General features: G+C 43.4%; 2 protein-coding genes across 5 annotated transcripts in view; one reads left to right on the top strand and one right to left on the bottom strand.

Moving 5' to 3' along the window:
- Positions 1-18,514, bottom strand: part of LOC126474763 (GTP-binding protein Rhes) — a 626,634-nt gene that overhangs the window by 571,900 nt on the left and 36,220 nt on the right. The gene's annotated exons all lie outside the window — the stretch shown is intronic.
- Positions 1-18,514, top strand: part of LOC126473356 (calcium uptake protein 3, mitochondrial-like) — a 588,948-nt gene that overhangs the window by 383,743 nt on the left and 186,691 nt on the right. The window contains exon 1 of one of the 4 annotated variants that reach the window (XM_050100355.1): positions 5,177-5,541. The exons of the other annotated variants lie outside the window; for them this stretch is intronic. The gene's annotated coding sequence lies outside the window, so the exon portion shown is untranslated. Of the gene's footprint in view, positions 1-5,176; positions 5,542-18,514 lie in introns of those variants that run through there. 4 annotated transcript variants of the gene reach the window in all.

Consider the following 18,514-nt stretch of genomic DNA (forward strand, 5'->3'; position numbering starts at 1 on the left):
TCAGTGCTATCAAAACCGCAGTAACAATAGCGGACGCAGCTCTGCTAGAACACACTGTAGGAAAAGCACCGTTAGTATTAACGATCGATGCTTCTACTAACGCAGTTGGAGCAGTGTTGGGTCAGAGGATAAACCAACATTGGCAACCGCTTCGTTTTTTCGCCAGAAGCTGTCACCCTCATAACAGAAGTAGGCGACGTACGAAAGTGAGCTGTATGCAGCCTACGCTGCAATAAAAATAATCCAAGTATTCTTTGGAAGGTTGCCATTTCAGTATCTTTAAGGGCCACAGGCCGTTAACTTACGCCTTCAAAGTGAGGCCAAGTAAGGCATCGCCAATACAATTGACGCATATTGACTACATTAGCCGATTTACAGCCAACACAATATATGTGCAAGGCAAACTTAATGTGCCCTTTGGCGCACTCCTTCCGATTGATGCAATGAACGTAATAGAGCATACATCACCGCACGTTGAGGCCATAACTGCAGCTATTTATCTTGATGCCAATATGGCCAAATATGAGCTTCCATTTCCGTCACTTTCATTTCTGGCCGAGCCGTGCATCTCCCATCAATTTGGACAAGTAAGGGTGGTCCCCCTGTTAGCACTTCTCGTTTTGTATTACTCCGTTAATTTACTCCACGGTTCACGGCTCACTGTTCTTATTAAGATAGGTACTCGCATTTTCGGCCCTCAAACGCACGCAGCATGTTGCTTCTTTACCACTTAATATCCCGTCCAAAGGCCTTCAGTTTCAACCACTGACTGCACTCGACATGCCCACTCGACATCTATCACCTCCTCCCTGTCAGCTAGGCTGACGTTCTAAAAGTCATAACAGGCGCGGGGTCAGTTTTCTCGCATGGTCCGTTTTGCCTGCACATACGAATGGGGTTTAGGTCTGGTGCAGAAGGAGGCCAGTCGAGAAGAGAACTTTCATTCTGCTCCGCAGACCACTCCTCCACCATCGCATTCATGTGTATAGGAGACTGGTCCTGCTGGAAACACATTAGTCCCTCATGATATGAAGGTTTGGAAAAAAAATAGCATTTTTGGAGGGGATCTGACGAGGCATGAGCAATTAATGTTAGTGTAGCTTCCCGGCCGCGACTGGCGAAAGGGAAAGAATACTGCTCTTATCTCGCTGAGAGAGAAAAAGGAATCACATTCCTGGAAGACTGCATCAAAATACATTCCACTGTACAACACCAGCTATCCTCACTGATATTTGGCGCCTAGGTGTGTTACGCTCGGTATGCTGCCAAACTGTGCTATGGTTTATGAAAGTAAATAAAGACGATTATTTAAAAAAACCATGTAATTGTAAGAATGCACCATTTGTAACATGTGGCAGATGCCCAGCAAATTAATTATTCCTCTATTTTCACGATGAATATCACACCGCACGTGTATAGGCACATAATCAACTGTAAAATAATAAAAGTATCTAATTTTATATACGAAGTTCTCGTGTACGAATTACACTCCATTTCTGGAAATTTATTTGAATTCCGAAATTTTCCTTTGCCTTTCCTTTTCATGCCATTTATGAAAATATTAATAAATAAAATGTACTGAGCATTACTTCTATTTATTTGCAGTGTAAGTAAGCAAAAATGAAAGAAGAAATAAAGAAGGTGTCACCAGAGGGCGCGCTCACACACACACACACACACACACACACACACACACACACACACACACTTTACAAGTTATTAAAAGAAATATTTATCCATCTGTAGCAACTGTAGCTGTATATATATTGAAATAACCAGCAACCACTTGCATAAAACTGATTGCTCATTATGGCATCGACATACTGCATTGTTAAAAGAAATTAATTTAAAATGTTCGGAGTGGATGCGATAGCTTGCTAAAAGACAGCGATGACATCATTTTATGGGCGCTGTTTTATGTACGAACCATTAAATTGTTGAGAGATAAAATAAGATCCATTTACTATTTGGACGAGACATGGTTGAATGTACACATACAAGAAGTAACGCCAGAAAATTCTCTAAACAAGCGTTTTTGCTTTGTTTAGCCACGGGAAACAAGGGCCCACCAGGTAAAGGAGAACGCCTGATTATCACACGCACTGGGAACAACGCAGGATCCGTCGAATACTGTTGAGAAGCTTCGAATCCAAGAAGAGGGGACATTATTATGAGGAGATGTGCACCGATGCGTTCGAGAAGTGGTTTCAAGAAGTTCTTTCTCGGATTTAGGAAAACGAAGTTTTTTCTTGATAACGCAGCGTACTATTCTCGTCGAATAGAAAAAGTTCCTGATGCACATTCCAATAAGCAAGACATGTCGGAATGGATAAAACTATCGCTTTTCAAGGCAGTATGATGAAGGAAGTACGAGGGTTATTCCAAAAGTAAGGTCCGATTCGCCGTAACTATTGAAATTTGGCGCCAATGACAAAACACGCATGCGCGCCGACTCCCGGCAAGCCTTGCGCGTCAAACGCCGCCATTCGCTTTGTTACTGTTGCTGAGTGTAGTTCACAGTGTCACTTTACAATGTTTAAGACAATTGATCAGCCCGCCGATTGTGAAGTAAGGGCAGTGATACGGTTTTTGTCTGCAAGAAACAATTCAGCGGCGGAAATCCATCGGCAGATTACTGAAGTGTACGGTCCTAACATAATGAGCGACAGTAAAGTGCGCAAGTGGGTGCGAGCTTTTAATGAAGGACGGGATAATGTGCACGATGAACCACGGTGTGGCCGACCATCAGTGATTTCAGACGATTTGGTCAATGCGGTTGACAAAAAAATTCGTGAAGATCGCCGATTCACTATTACAGACGTAGACATGCATTTTCCGAATGTGAGTAGAACAACTTTGTACAGAATTGTGTCTGAACATTTGAAGTTTCACAAATTGTTAAGGACTGGTTATCGTCACAGGCGGCCGATTTCTATAACATGGGCATTCAAAAGCTTGTTGAACGATGTGACAAATGTTTAAATAAGTATGGAAGTTATGTAGAAAAATAGATAAAGATGTAAGGAATGTAAATAAAACAATTGTTTTGAAAAAACATTTTAGTTTTGATTTTTTTTTTATAACCGGACCTTACTTTTGGAATAACCCTCGTACTACTAGAAATCGTTAAAAGAGACAGGGTGGCAGACAATGAATATGCGGTAGATGAAATGGCTAAAAATACATGGAACACTGTTCTTCGAATTCCTTCGTTTCACTGCAAATTACATGCTGTCGAGTTAGTTTGGACCACAATCAAAGGCAATGTTGAAGTGATGCAGCAGAAAACAGGTCATACAAAATGTAGGAGGTTAAAGAACTACCATAACAAGCAGTAAGAACATTGACTGTGGAAGACTCGAACACACGTGTCCTCCATCTGGTGGAAAAAGCTGAAACTCAGATGTGGAAATTAGACTTCATTAAAAAGGAGAGAATCCGGTTTCGTAAACTGATATAAGGCCGGGAGAGCGGTGTGCTGACGACATGACCCTCCATATCCGCATCCAGTGACGACTTCGGGCTGAGGATGACACGGCGACCGGTCGGTCCCGTTGGACATTCATGGCCTGTTCGGGCGGAGTATAGTTTTTATAAAGTTAGTTGTATCCTTCCTTTAACATTATTGTAACTGGTGTTGTTGTATTATTGTTTGTGTTTGAATCTACTATTTGGTCAGTCGGTTTTTTATGCTTTCTTTCATTTAATGAACAAAGTAAGAGCATATGGACTATGAGACCAATTGTGTGATTGGATTGAAGAGTTCCTAGATAATAGAACGCAGCATGTCATTCTCAATGGAGAGAAGTCTTCCGAAGTAAGAGCAATTTCAGGTGTGCCGCAGGGGAGTGTCGTAGGACCGTTGCTATTCACATTATACATAAATGACCTTGTGGATGACATCGGAAGTTCACCGAGGCTTTTTGCGGATGATGCTGTGGTATATCGAGAGGTTGTAACAATGGAAAATTGTACTGAAATGCAGGAGGATCTGCAGCGAATTGACGCATGGTGCAGGGAATGGCTATTGAATCTCAATGTAGACAAGTGTAATGTGCTGCGAATACATAGAAAGAAAGATCCCTTATCATTTAGCTACAATATAGCACGTCAGCAACTGGAAGCAGTTAATTCCATAAATTATCTGGGAGTAGGCATTAGGAGTGATTTAAAATGGAATGATCATTAAAAGTTGATCGTCGGTGAAGCAGATGCCAGACTGAGATTCATTGGAAGAATCCTAAGGAAATGCAATCCGAAAACAAAGGAAGTAGGTTACAGTACACTTGTTCGCCCATTGCTTGAATACTGCTCAGCAGTGTGGGATCCGTACCAGATAGGGTTGATGGAAGAGATAGAGAAGATCCAACGGAGAGCAGCGCGCTTCGTTACAGGATCATTTAGTAATGGCGAAAGCGTTACGGAGATGATGGATAAACTCCGGTGGAAGACTCTGCAAGAGAGAAGCTCAGTAGCTCGGAACTGGCTTTTGTTGAAGTTTCGAGAACATACCTTCACCGAGGAGTCAAGCAATCCTACGTATATCTCACGACGAGACCATGAGGATAAAATCAGAGAGATTAGAGCCCACACAGAGGCATACCGACAATCCTTCTTTCCATGAACAATACGAGACTGGAATGGAAGGGATAACAGATAGAGGTACTCGAGGTACCCTCCGCCACACACCGTCAGGTGGCTTGCGGAGTATGGATGTAGATGTAGATTACACTGTAGCCAAAGTTCGTACACAGGGTTTTTCTCAAGAGCGACGCACGCTTCTCTGCGACGTCAGGCCGACGGCCAACTGCACAGTGTGCACGAAGGATTTTAGACACCATTGCTTTCACTTGCTCAGGTCGTAATCAGTCACGTGAATCTATTTCGCCCTAGCTCTCGGTGAATAGACGTATAGTCATATTAAGGTGAGAGGGCTTAAGAGGGAGTGGTTCTTGAAAGCGGGCCGCTTCCCCGTACACGACGTTCCGGATCGCACGCTTATCGCTGCATCCTGCCGGACCGACCGCGCGGAGCATCGCAGTTGGCGAGGTCGTGCCGACGCCCTTGCCTCGAACTCGCGCGCCGCGGCCCCATTGGACCGCTGCGCGTGTCGTAACTGCCGCGTGTGCGGCCTTGGCTGATAAACCGCACAGCCGGCAGGCTTCCCGAACGGATTGCGTCAAGGCGCGCGAGGTGGTCGCCGTCCGCTAGTTGCTGTGTTGCGGCGCGATCGCCAGCTGCTGGTCGCTGACTCCGACTCGCAAGTGTCTGTGCTCGTGGCGGCGGGTGTGTGTGAGTGGCTGTGTTTACCTGGCGAGAGGGCGGGCGTGCGGGTCGGTTCCCAGTGTGAACTACTTAGCGCTGTTTGCACCGAGACGGAAGGGAGCGTCGGATACATACCGCAAGCGGTGTGCAGCGCAGTACGCGCCAGTGGTTTAGCAAGTGCCTGGTTGTTCGGAATCTGTGCTCTTCAGCGGCAGCTGAAACTACAACCAACACTGTGCGTGTGGGCCACAACGTCGGTATCCAAGGCGTACAAAGGTAAACAATTACATACTCAGCTGTTGATAAAAGTAAACTGCATCCGCCCACTATCTGCTGATATTTTGGGGTCAAGAGGAATGTTCTACACGAGTCGTCGGCGTTGACCAGTGATGTAATGTTAATGACAGCTGTCACGTCACCTTTTGGTGCGTATATTTTTGTTAGTTGTGGAACCCAAACGAATTTCAAAGAAGGAAAAAAAACTGGTTATGGTGAGAGATTGAGCTGTAGGTTAGCTCGAGGTACTGGTTAGGTTGGAAAGTGACAGTTTGGTTGTAAACTGGCGAAGCCAACGATTGTCATATTACTGACTGGTCTGTAGCTTAGCCCGTTTGAAAAATCGACAGTAAGATACTTTATAGTCGCCATTTTGTTTACGGCATTTGTCGCATGTTTTCTATGTCACAGGTTAAAGCCGTTGATCCTATTGAACATTCCTGTATATCCACATTTTGCTTCGCGGCTGGCGTCTGTGAACCGATGATAGCTCCCACGTATAATAATAAATTACTCCTCGGCGCCCATCTATTGTTGTTTGTGCAGTGTAATCTGGCCGATTAGCTAAAAGGAGTGGGTTGAACCTACCGATAAAGAACGTCGGCTTTGACCCGTGACGTGATGATGTTGTGACATGTACAAAAAAGGAAGATAGCAGAAGACTGACAACATTTGTTTTGCCTCTATATTAATTTTTGCAGTGTAGTTGTGGCCTGAGGGTTAGGTTAGATTGAAAGGTGACAGTCTGGTTGTGATTTGGCAAAGCCACCGAATGTGAATACGACATTATGGTTCTGGTGACATACTTATTTGCGGTGCAGTCAGAGGTCTACGTTAGGATGGTAGGTAACTGATTGTGAACTGAGGAAGCAGTATCGAAAGCGTGAGTGGACGTGCACACTGACTTTAACTTAAGACGTAATGATGTGTAACATCGTAGGGTGCAAACAGAAATACAACACAGACAATATTTGTTTTGCTTCTATAGTCCTTTTTGGAGATGTAAGTAGTAGTAGTAGTAGTAGTAGTAGTAGTAGTAGTAGTAGTAGTGTAATATTGATGCGAAACGCAGCCCAAGGTTTAGATTAGGATGTAAGATGACAATTTGGTTTTGAAATGGCGAACTCAACGAATGTGATGTCACAACAGTAGTAATAATTGTCTCTCTCTCTTGTGTATTGTCAGCTTGTGGTCCATGTAGCACCTTGTTTTTCACTAGCTTATGGTTCATATTGTTGTTACTCTCGAACGGTAGTCGGTTACTTACAGCAAACGTCATGAGGGAACAGGTTTCCCGTAAGTAGCAGAGGACTGACAATATTTGTTTTTCCTCTATATTATTTTTTTGCAGTGTAGTTGTGGCCTGAGGTCTAGGTTAAATTGACAGGTGACAGTCTGGTTGTGATTTGGCAAAGCCACCGAATGTGAATACATCATACTTGTGGTGCCATACTTCTTTGCAGTGCAGACAGAGGTTTATTATTCTTAGTCAACCGAAGAGTCCGGCTTTGACCCGTGACCTAAGGCTGTTGTGGTGTGTGACGTCACGACGACGTGGAGTTTACTTTGTGAGTGTGGCATGTTTTTTGTAGGTGTCCTTTTGATGTGATCGGTGATGCTCTCTGGTGGTGTGTTTATGTGTTGTGTGTTAGGTGATATTTTTGGTTTAGTTTGCGTGTGTGGCGTGTTTATAGGTGGCGTACTGTTGCGGTCGGTGGTTCTCTCTGGTGGTGTGTTTATTGTTAGCGTACTATGTGGCGTATGGGGATCATTTGCGTAGTAGCATTGCACGTGTGTGGTATCGGTGGCGACTGTGCTTTCAGCGAAATATTTTTCAGTGAGTTAACGATTCTGGTTTTGTTCTGTCGATGTATTGTAGTTTTTTTTTTCTGTTCATCGTGCATGAATTTTGATAAACGCTTTGTTTATGTCTTTGGTAGGTATGGATAGGACTGATGAGGTCAACAGTTTTCGGTTGTCGGCGATGATGGGGGACAGTGCGTTGTCTCTAATAAAATTTCTGCAGCTATTCGACCTGTTGGCTGAACTCGTAAAGTGTTCAGAGTGTCGTGAAGAAATGAGGCTTACTAAAGTTCCGGCGTCTCGGATCAGCGACGGCTATATATGGAGATGTAAGGATAACAGGTCAAGGGAGGTGTTCAATTCCAGTGGATATTGTTTAGTTGATTTTGGGAAGCTTGTGGTCGTTTTATGTTATCGTTTTTGTCGTTTGGTTTAGTGGCGTGTTTATTTTTATTTTGTCCCCACCCAAAAACCCCCAATTTACACCCGCTTATCCCGTTAGTTTCATTATATTTTTGGAGGAATATGTGTGTGATGGTTTTTCGGTCTATTTTTGTGTTTGTTGTCATGTTTACGCAATGACGTCATAGTCGCCACATGGGAGTTGTTGTGAATGGTCGTTTCCGCCATATTGGTGACGTCATTGGTCAAAGCAGATGAGTGTAACCGGACGTTTCCGTTAACCCCTCAAAATGCCTAACTTCATAAACAGATATCCAAAAGACGATCGTGGATGAGCGCATATTATTCTTACTACACGTTTCCAGAGATAATGAAAACTTTCTTTCTTAGAGTTGGCAACCCAGAATATTATTTCATGCATAATTGAATGAAAATGTGCAAAATATGTTTTCTTATGACTTATTACCCCCCCCCCCCCCCCCCCCCAAAGATCTGCAATGATTCGAAGTGCATAGGTGGATAACTGAATTGGTTTAAGAGTTCAAAAATGTCTCTCCAGTTTAAATATTTATTGTAGAAACAGGTAACAAACCACTTAAGTTGTAAATAGTTCAGTTCTAAATGGTTCAATCACGGCCGGCTTAGGGCGATTATAAGCCAACTTTCAAGTCTTCCCAAAACCGATCATGATTGAACCAATAAAAATATTTACAGCTGAAACGATTTATTATCTGATTCTAAGAGGAAACTCAGTTCTTTTAACCAAACTTTAAGCGTTTAAAGTGCATTTGTTTGAGTCGTAGACTTGGATGAAATGTGTAACGTAATTTCGCCGCTACCGACCGAGGACGATGACGTAGACAAGGAAAATGTGTTGCAAGAACAAAGACTACAACAGTAAATTGACTGTATTGTGGAGCATCAACCATGAAACAAGTACTAGGAGAGATGTCAGAAGTCTGTGGTCTGGTGCGGCTACATGACTTTCTTCCATCAACAGCTGAAGTTCGCCCACAACCTCCTAAAGCGATATGACTGTACTAGACTGCTATTGAAGGTTCATTGGCTTTATAGTTAGGTACGGTAGCATTACCTTGCCCGTGGATTAGCTTTACGATCACTTAACGTTCACAGGTGTGGGCTGGCTCGTAACCCCGTTCCGTAATAACTTCCATTCACTAGCCCGGCTCAGCGCCACGTGTTAACAACCGGCTGTAACCAATTTAACGTGCACTTCGTAGCAACATAGTCTCTGCTACTGGCTGGTTGCGGAACCAGGAAGTGACTTAATCTCCAGCCTTCCTGTTTATCAAGGCAAGGACTGTCGCCGTCCTGTTAAGCACCATCAAAAATACTTTCTAGACCCACCAACATGAAATAAAATACCCTCACCTGTAGATATGTCGTCTCCAGCGCGTCTGAGAGACAATGTGTCAAATCTGAACGCATGGCTACGTTCAGAGAGCATGTTCTAAGCTGTGTTATGCGCAAAGTTACTTACAACATAATCATTTCCATTAATTTCAGCTTGCCTGTCGATCAGTGAGTAATTCTCCATTCTTTTGAAACTGACTCCCTTACATTCTTGGTAGCATGTTGTAACATAGTGGGTTAAGTGACTAAACTTAAAGCCGCCCACACACTGTGGTTGTTCAGGTATAGTTTAGCTGGTGGGAATGCGCCACTTTCTCAAGTTGGAGGCGAATGCACACCTGTTAACGTACTAATCGTATTGTGTGGGCGGCATTTCGTTCAAAATTAATAATTTCACGAGATGTACTAATCTTGGTTGTGAGACAAAATGATAGGATATACTCGCATTGTAAGGAATGCCTTTCTTGCCGGTCGGAGTGGCCGTGCGGTTCTAGGCGCTACAGTCTGGAACCGAGCGACCGCTACGGTCGCAGGCTGGAATCCTGCCTCGGGAATGGATGTGTGTGATGTCCTTGGGTTAGTTAGGTTTAATTAGTTCTGAGTTCTAGGCGACTGATGACCTCAGAAGTCGCATAGTGCTCAGAGCCATTTGAACCATTTTTAATTTTTTTATAAAGCGTTTCTTCATTTTCTCTGCCTATCTGAGTTTGTTGACGTAAACAGCATTTTTGCACAACTTGTGTTGAAACAGTGCAATATACTAACGGTTTCGTATCAAAGGCAGAACCGAGGTTTTGGGGATTAACTGATCTGTAGTGTAGCCCGACACCTGTTACCTTGGAAGGTGATAGTTTCATTTTTCATTATGTTTTGCTAACTTACCTGCAGAGTCACGACGTACACACAGGGTGGCCCAGGAGGAATGGCCAGTGTACAGGGATATGGCACGAATGACCATTCCAAGCAAAAACATCTAGCAAACATTGGGTGTGAAACGTTCGCCTTAAGAGCAATGAGGTCTTGTCCAGTGAAAGAGTCGTGTTTCATATTAGCAAAGATCAACTACTACTCATATCTCTTAAGATATGAATTTTAGAGCCCGTGTTTACTTGATGTGTTTACTACGAATGATCGTTCCTGTCACATGCCTGGGAACAGATCATTACTCCTGGGACACCATGTATACAGGGCGGTCCATTGATCGTGACTGGGCCAAATATCTCACGAAATAAGCGTCAAACGAAAAAACTAGAGAGAACGAAACTTGTCTAGCTTGAAGGGGGAAACCAGATGGCGCTATGGTTGGCGTGCTAGATGGCGCTGCCATAGGTCAAACGGCTGTCAACTGCGTTTTTTAAATAGGAACCCCCATTTTTATTACATGTTCGTATAGTACGTAAACAAATATTAATGTTTTAGTTCGACCACTTGTTTCGCTCTGTGATAGATGGCGCTGTAATAGTCACAAACATATGGCTCTCAATTTTAGACGAACAGTTGGTAACAGGTAGGTTTTTTTAAACTCAAATACAGAACGTAGGTACGTTTGAACATTTTATTTCGGTTGTTCCAATGTGACACATGTACCTTTGTGAACTTATCATTCCTCAGAACGCATGCTGTTACAGCGTGATTACCTGTAAATACGACATTAATGCAATAAATGCTCAAAATGATGTCCGTCAACCTCTATGCATTTGGCAGTACGTGTAACGACATTCCTCTCAACAGCGACTAGTTCGCCTTCCGTAATGTTCGCACATGCATTGACAATGCGCTGACGCATGATGTCAGGCGTTGTCGGTGGATCACGATGGTAAAGATCCTTTTACTTTCCCTACAGAAAGAAATCCGGGGACGTCAGATCCGGTGAACGTGCTGGCCATGGTATAGTGCTTCGACGACCAATCAACCTGTCATGAAATATGCTATTCAGTACCCCTTCAACCGCACGCGAGCTATGTGCCGGACATCCATCATGCTGGAAGTACATCGCCATTCTGTCATGCAGTGATACATCTTGTAGTAACATCGGTATAACATTACGTAGGACATCAGCATACATTGCACCATTTAGATTGCCATCGATAAAATGGGGGCCAATTATCCTTCCTCCCATAATGCCGCACCATACATTAACCCGCCAAGGTCGCTGATGTCGCAGCCATCGTGGATTTTCCGTTGCCCAATAGTGCATATTATGCCGATTTACGTTACCGTTACCGTGAATGACGCTTCGTCGCTAAATAGAACGCGTGCAAGGAATCTGTCATCGTCCCGTAATTTCTCCTGTGCCCAGTGGAAGAACTGTACAGGATGTTCAAAGTCGTCTCCATCCAATTCCTGGCGCATAGAAATATGGTACGGGTGAAATCGATGTTGATGTAGCATTCTAAACATCGACGTTTTTGAGATTACCGATTCTCGCGCAATCTGTCTGCTACTGATGTGCGGATTAGCCGCGACAGCAGGTAAAACACGTACTTGGGCATCATCATTTGTTGCAAGTCGTGGTTGACGTTCCACATGTGGCTGAACACTTGCTGTTTCCTTAAATAACGTAACTATCCGGCGAACGGTCCGGACACTTGGATGATACCGTCCAGGATACCGAGCAGCATACATAGCACACACCCGCTGGGCATTTTGATCACAATAGCCATACAACACGATATCGACCTTTTCCGCAATTGGTAAACGGTCCATTTTTAACACGGGTAATGTATCACGAAGCAAATACCTTTCCGCACTGGCGGAATGTTACGTGATACCACGTACTTATACGTTTGTGACTATTACAGCGCCATCTATCACAAAGCGAAAAAAGTAGTCCAACTAAAATATTCATATTTATTTACGTACTACACGAATATGTAATAAAATGGGAGTTCCTATTTTAAAAAACGCAGTTGATATCCGTTTGATCTATGGTAGCGCCATCTAGCGGGCCAATCATAGCGCCATCTGGTTTCCCCCTTCAAGCTAGACAAGTCTCGTTCTTTGTATTTTTTCATTTGATGCTTATTTCGTGAGATAAGTCACTGTCAATGGGCGACCCTGTATACAATTGGTTTCAATTTGAGACCACTAAATATCTCGAAAACGACGCATCCTACGAAAAAAAATGTTCTAGGTGAAAAGTTAATGTTAAGAAAGGGAACAGCTGCCCATATCTTAACCACTCCTCCCCCCCCCTCTCCTCCCGACTCCCCATTTTTATTGCATATTCGGATTCCAAGCCAAAAATTACTTACGATTTTCTCACACCGTTTTACATTTGCATCGTAAATGAAATGTACAGCCAAATGCGTCGATTAACTGCAAAAATAGGCAAATTTGATATTTTTCTATTGCAGTGCCATCTACCAAGAACGCGAAACAATTATTTGAGTAAACTGTACTTATTTTTGGCGTGGAATACGAATATGCAATAAAAATCTACTGCGAGTTTGTGCGTTTTTGCCCCCGTCAACAGTGTTTTTCTCAGACATAAGTTCAGTTGCGCCGTAGCATCTAGTAAGTTGTTAACTAAATACGTAATACTCCTCGGCGATTAAAATAAAAAACATCGTTAAGCCACCTTAAACGAATCAGGATTTCATCATCATAACTTGCTGTAATTGCTAGTAGTAGGCATTACGAACATGTAATGACTGTTAAAGCGTGGGAGACCCTCTTTGACTTTTACCGATAAAGTAAAATAACTTATTTCTTTGGGCGTGTCCTGTACATAGTAATGCGAACTGCAATAAAAACATCGATTAAACATGAGGTAAAATTAAATGTAATTTTCACTAATTTTTGCATGAGCGAAGGGATCGCGATATTAAAAGAAGTCTGCGGATACCAGTTACTAAATTCTGCCCCTATTTTTATTTCAGATGAGGTTGGATTCGTCCTAAACGTCAGCTAGGGGAACTGAGGATGGTGTACTAGAGCACCGTAACGGGTCGCATAAGGAAATGAAATTGGAAATATAGACGGCTAAAGGTGTTTTTCATTCGACATTTTATATTGAATACCCGAAGCCCCTCAGCCATCTGTATGAAGACTGACTTGCTGTGATGTCAGTATCGTCCTTTGTTTAGCATATAGTTATTTTTATTAAACTGTGTCGTCATGGTGATCTGATTGAATAGCTTAACACAAACAGAGCTACGTAGCGAAATGGGAGGACGAGCCAAACGCGGGTCGATAATGTCCGCTGGATACTTACAGGGAGCATACTTGCTGTTTGGTTTCCCCTGATCACACACACTGTGAAAACACGACGACACACTAGACAGAACTCTCACGATTTGCAACAGTGTGCTGCATAATGTAGAGCCGGTTAATGCCCGAGATGTACTGCAGTGCTGAAGTTGCTCTGCAGCGTTCGGGGATCGAACAATAATATTCTGTGTGAATTTCCTTGATTACTTCTTGTGTCTCTGCGTATCTGTACGTGGCAGCTCTTCGTAAGTAGTGGTTTTGTCAACTATTCTAAAGTCGGAAATACAGCTACCATGTTAGAGATGGTAACGAAGTCGGAATGCAGAAGTAGAAAAAGACAGAAATCGGTGCTTATGTTTTGAGGAGAAGTAAGTGATGGAGTAAAGCATGGCTCAAGGAAAGAAGAGAGAAACTAACAGTTATTAGCTTCACAGTTTCTGGCGCGCGATATCTAAATTTGTCCTTTAAGCCTTCCATATAATTTAAAAAAATACACTGTATATGAATTGTATTGATATATATTCAAATAAACGGCACATACTGCATTTCATTCCTGAGTACAGTTTCCTTCATCGAACCATCCACTTGTTTAGTTTGAAGTGTCTTTTTATTTTTTGCAGAAAAACAAGCTATTTCAGGACCAGTGTCAGGTGCACTGTGTGACACTACAAGGTTTAGTACCAGGGTACCCAGACACTACTTAGAGCTGTTCAGTGCCTGAACGGCGAACCGTAAACATTGTACGAGACCCTGCGTAAAAAGCATAGGCCGTGGAGTATTAACTCATCAGGACCGTCGTGCAAACACTGATACCGCGGAGATACTGTATATTGTTCGTCGATGCTACCCAAACTGAGACCCACAGGTTACTCAGATTAATTTAGTTGAATATTATTCCAACGTCATGTTTCTCAAACATGTAGTTGCAAGTCTTACGGCTAAAATGCCGCTTAGGTGCATAGAGCAGATATTTGGAAGTGTGGTTACTACAGAGTACAGCTGTTACGAGTTTCTAGAATATCCGTTTAGCTGATCTTAAAGTCGTCGCAACCTCCACGTCATTTTTTTCGTTCAGCTGCTTACGACGAAGGGGAATCAACGCTCCTTCACTCTCGAATCTCTTCGTCCGCATCTCTCTCTCATACCTCATTAATCGATACATAATACTGCTTTGATAGTGTTAAAAATACAATGTAGCTATAATTTAACTTCGGCTACTTGAGCGAATGTAGACGGAAAACCATTTACCATATGCGTACCCAACTTTATAGGAATGATCAGACTACGCGCTGCAGGGTTCACGATGACTTGGCATGAGGCTCCGGTTCTGGTACGGCGATGTAGGGTCGAAATGCAAGCAGCGTGCATTAAGTTACAGATAGTCAACATGGGTCTGGACAAGCTGAGCAGGGCTTTACTCGTAAAGCCGTTTTATGAAAACAACAGCGACAGTACTGCTGCTCTTAGTGGGTATCGACGCATTAAAGGAATACGGAGAGGTCCTCTTTCCGCTCAGGGGCTTGGGAATTGCTCCTGGAAGAGGCCGACGGCCAATTGTACGCAAAATGTTCAAGAACTTACTTTTGCCGTCGCTGCGAATGCTGGCTGCAGTGTGCGATCTTCCACGAGCTGCGTGACTACAGCTGAACATTTCATGGTCAACCGTTCGAAAAGTGCTGCGAGCAACTGTGAAATTCTATCTCTGGTACGGTTCCAGGCTGTCGTGGATGCAGATGGTCTTCACACTGAGCAAAGTTTGTAACCTGGAACGTGAACATTGTACCCAATTAACAAATGTTACACTCTTTTATGGAAATCGAAACGTGTTTCTTTCAATGGTTTATTCGTCATTTCTTTTCCGCATGTCCCTACAAATGTTTCCACACAGTTTAATTGTTCTAACGACTTGCCTTTTTTTTCTGGGGGCGCTCTCAAGTAGTGAAAGGATTTGGAATAAGAACAGCGAAACGTGTGTACGTATGTTATTTATTGAAGGTGTTCCTGCAATATACGCTAACGAAAGAAAAGTACCCGCAGTGGGATCCTCGAGTCCGCTTTCGACACTTCCTACGGCGGCTTAACTTCACACTACCTGGCCGGCGGGAGTAGCAGAGCGGTTCTAGGCGCAACAGTCTGGAACCGCGTGACCGCTACGGTCGCAGGTTCGAATCCTGCCTCGGGCATGGATGTGTTTGATGTCCTTAGGTTAGTTAGGTTTAAGTAGTTCTAAGTTCTAGGGGACTGATGACTTCAGCAGTTAAGTCCCATAGTGCTCAGAGCCATTTGAAGCCATTCACACTACCTGCAACTTTCCCGGTGGGTGTGAACCCTTCACCACCTTGTCTTCGTGAAGCGGCCCGTGTTAACCTTGGCCTTCATTCGCTTCCTAAGGACACTACTCCAGCCTCGCTCAATCGCCTTCAGTTTCACGACCTTCGCATGGAACTTGGCGATAGTACCTTTGTGTACACTGACGGCTCTCGGGCTGACCCTGGTGTCGGGTGTGCATTCGTCATTGGTGCCCATGTCTTTCGATATCGGCTTCCGGCACACTGCTCACTATTTACTGCCGAGCTCTTCGCCTTGTATCAGGCCACGGAGTACATATGGAGACACAGATTTTTCCATTCAATCCTCTGCTCATACTTACTCAGCGCCATTCAAAGTTTATGTGCGCTGTACACCACCCATCTCTTACTGCAAAGGGTCCAGAAAAAGCCACTTGCTCACTCTTGGCGGAGCCACTGTGATGTTTATGTGGGTTCCTGGTCATGTGTGCCTGGAAACGAGGACGCTGCTGCCAAGGCTGTAGTCCTCGCACCTCAGCCCGCTAGTTTCTATATTCCTTCCGACGATCTGTGTGTTGGCATCTGTCCGGAGCTGGTGTCCCTTGGTTTCACCAATGGTCCTCCCTTCACAGGAATAAGCTCCGGCTTATTAAGCCTACCCCAGCGGCTTTGACGACCTCCTCTCTGCTCTCCCGCTGGCCGGAGGTCTTTTTAACTGGGCTGCGTGTTGGGCACAGCATTTTTAGCTATCGTCATTTGGTAAGTAGCGCTATCCCATCACTTCGTACAAATTGCACTCAAGTTTTAACTGTTCGCCACTTAATGACGGAATGCCCATCTTTTAACCGTTTACGTTCCCGCTTGGATTTGCCGTCTGAGTTATCGGCCGTTTTAGCAAATGACGCGCGGCCTGTCCACCGCCTTTTACTTTATATCCGCCAAAGAAATATGACGACGGTCATTTAATTTTTAGTTTTGGACCTCCGTTTCTGTATGGTGCTTTTTTAGCCCTATTTCCACGTCCCTATTTTTAGCTGTCTTCTATTACTGTCTTCTATTACTGTCTTCTATTACTGTCTTCTATTACTGTCTTCTATTACTGTCTTCTATTACTGTCTTCTATTACTGTCTTCTATTACTGTCTTCTATTACTGTCTTCTATTACTGTCTTCTATTACTGTCTTCTATTACTGTCTTCTATTACTGTCTTCTATTACTGTCTTCTATTACTGTCTTCTATTACTGTCTTCTATTACTGTCTTCTATTACTGTCTACTATTACTGTCTACTATTACTGTCTACTATTACTGTCTACTATTACTGCCTTCTATTACTGCCTTCTATTACTGCCTTCTATTACTGCCTTCTATTACTGCCTTCTATTACTGCCTTCTATTACTGCCTTCTACTATGTCAACTGGGACTGACGGATAGTCGTTTTTAATTCCGCTCTGTCTTCGTGTTCTATAGTTTTGCCTTGGGCGCGTATGACCCCAGTTGTTTCTGAGCCTTAAACCAAAACAAAACAAACACACAAGTAGTGAAAGCCATATTATAACAACCCTATATTTTTGTCGTTTCTGACGACTGTAGTAAAGGCAAGCTAAATTTGCATCCACAGTGCACTTCTTATTGTAACGTTAAGTTGCCACCATCTAGCGAATGTGTCAAGAACGATTAGATGCAATAAGGGTGCGAAACATGCGTCGTTACTTTCAGTTCCTAACACGCTGTTTGGATCCTAACTGCGTTTGATTGATAAAGTGTGTTATTCCTAAGATGTTGGAGTGCATTCGGACGCTTTTCGCAATGTGTGCGAGATGTAAAACTGCCGAAAATAGGTATTTGAAGGGGACAAAAATCGCTCGGACTTCCCGACGCTTGACAATTTGACCACACCAGTAACAGATATACATCTCTCAGTTTACTGCGACTGTCACAGACACAGCCGGCCGAAGTGGCCGAGCGGTTCTTGGCGCTTCAGTCTGGAACCGCGCTGCTGCTACGGTCGCAGGTTCGAATCCTGCCTCGGGTATGGATGTGTTTGATGTACTTAGGTTAGTTAGGTTTAACTAGTTCTAAGTTCTAGGGGACTGATGACCTCAGCTGTTAAGTCCCATAGTGCTCAGGGCCATTTGCAATTTGTCACCGACACACCAGATTTGTATTTCATATTGTTCATTGTTGAAGACAATCTGAGTAGTTGTTGCCCAGCAGCTGAACCACTGCACACTGGGACACGTCTCATTGCCTAGCAACGTATCAGCAATTTTTTCCAGAAGCGGGGTTCCTGGAGTTTGCTACTACCTGTGTAGCAACATGACGCCACTACTGGCGTTGGAAGACTAGATGTTTGGAGACTGCGCTGTGCAATATGAAAAGATTAATTTTATGTTTCCACAGATTTTAACTTTAAATAATGCAGTAATGTGTCTGTCGTTCTGTGCATAAGTGAAAGATTACAAATTCTATACTCTGGGGTTCTATCCCCAGAAGGTGTAATGATTTTTGGGTCAAGAGGAATTTGCAGGGCTAATTCCTGAGTTTGACCTGTGACGTAATGATAATCGCTGCTCTGATGTCACTTCTAAGAGCGCATTTTGATTTTTCAGTTCTTTATGGTGCTATTTGTTACATTCCCTTTGGGTAAGTGTAAAATTATGTTTTACGTCTTTGGTGTTTATAAGGAACAAAATATGGTCTGTTCTGTTTCGTAAGCAATATTATTTTGTCGATTTATGTCTTTTTTAACCCAATTTTTGTATCGTGGTCGCCACTACAAATGAAGTGTTTTCTTACGTTGATTTACGACAAATATTTCTTTTTAGTCCACACTTTGTGTCGTGGTGTCCATCATAGCTGTGTAGTTCGCACTGTGCGTCGTGATGTCCATT

The sequence above is a fragment of the Schistocerca serialis genome, chromosome 4, assembly GCF_023864345.2.
Source record: "Schistocerca serialis cubense isolate TAMUIC-IGC-003099 chromosome 4, iqSchSeri2.2, whole genome shotgun sequence".
NCBI classification, from domain to species: domain Eukaryota; kingdom Metazoa; phylum Arthropoda; class Insecta; order Orthoptera; family Acrididae; genus Schistocerca; species Schistocerca serialis.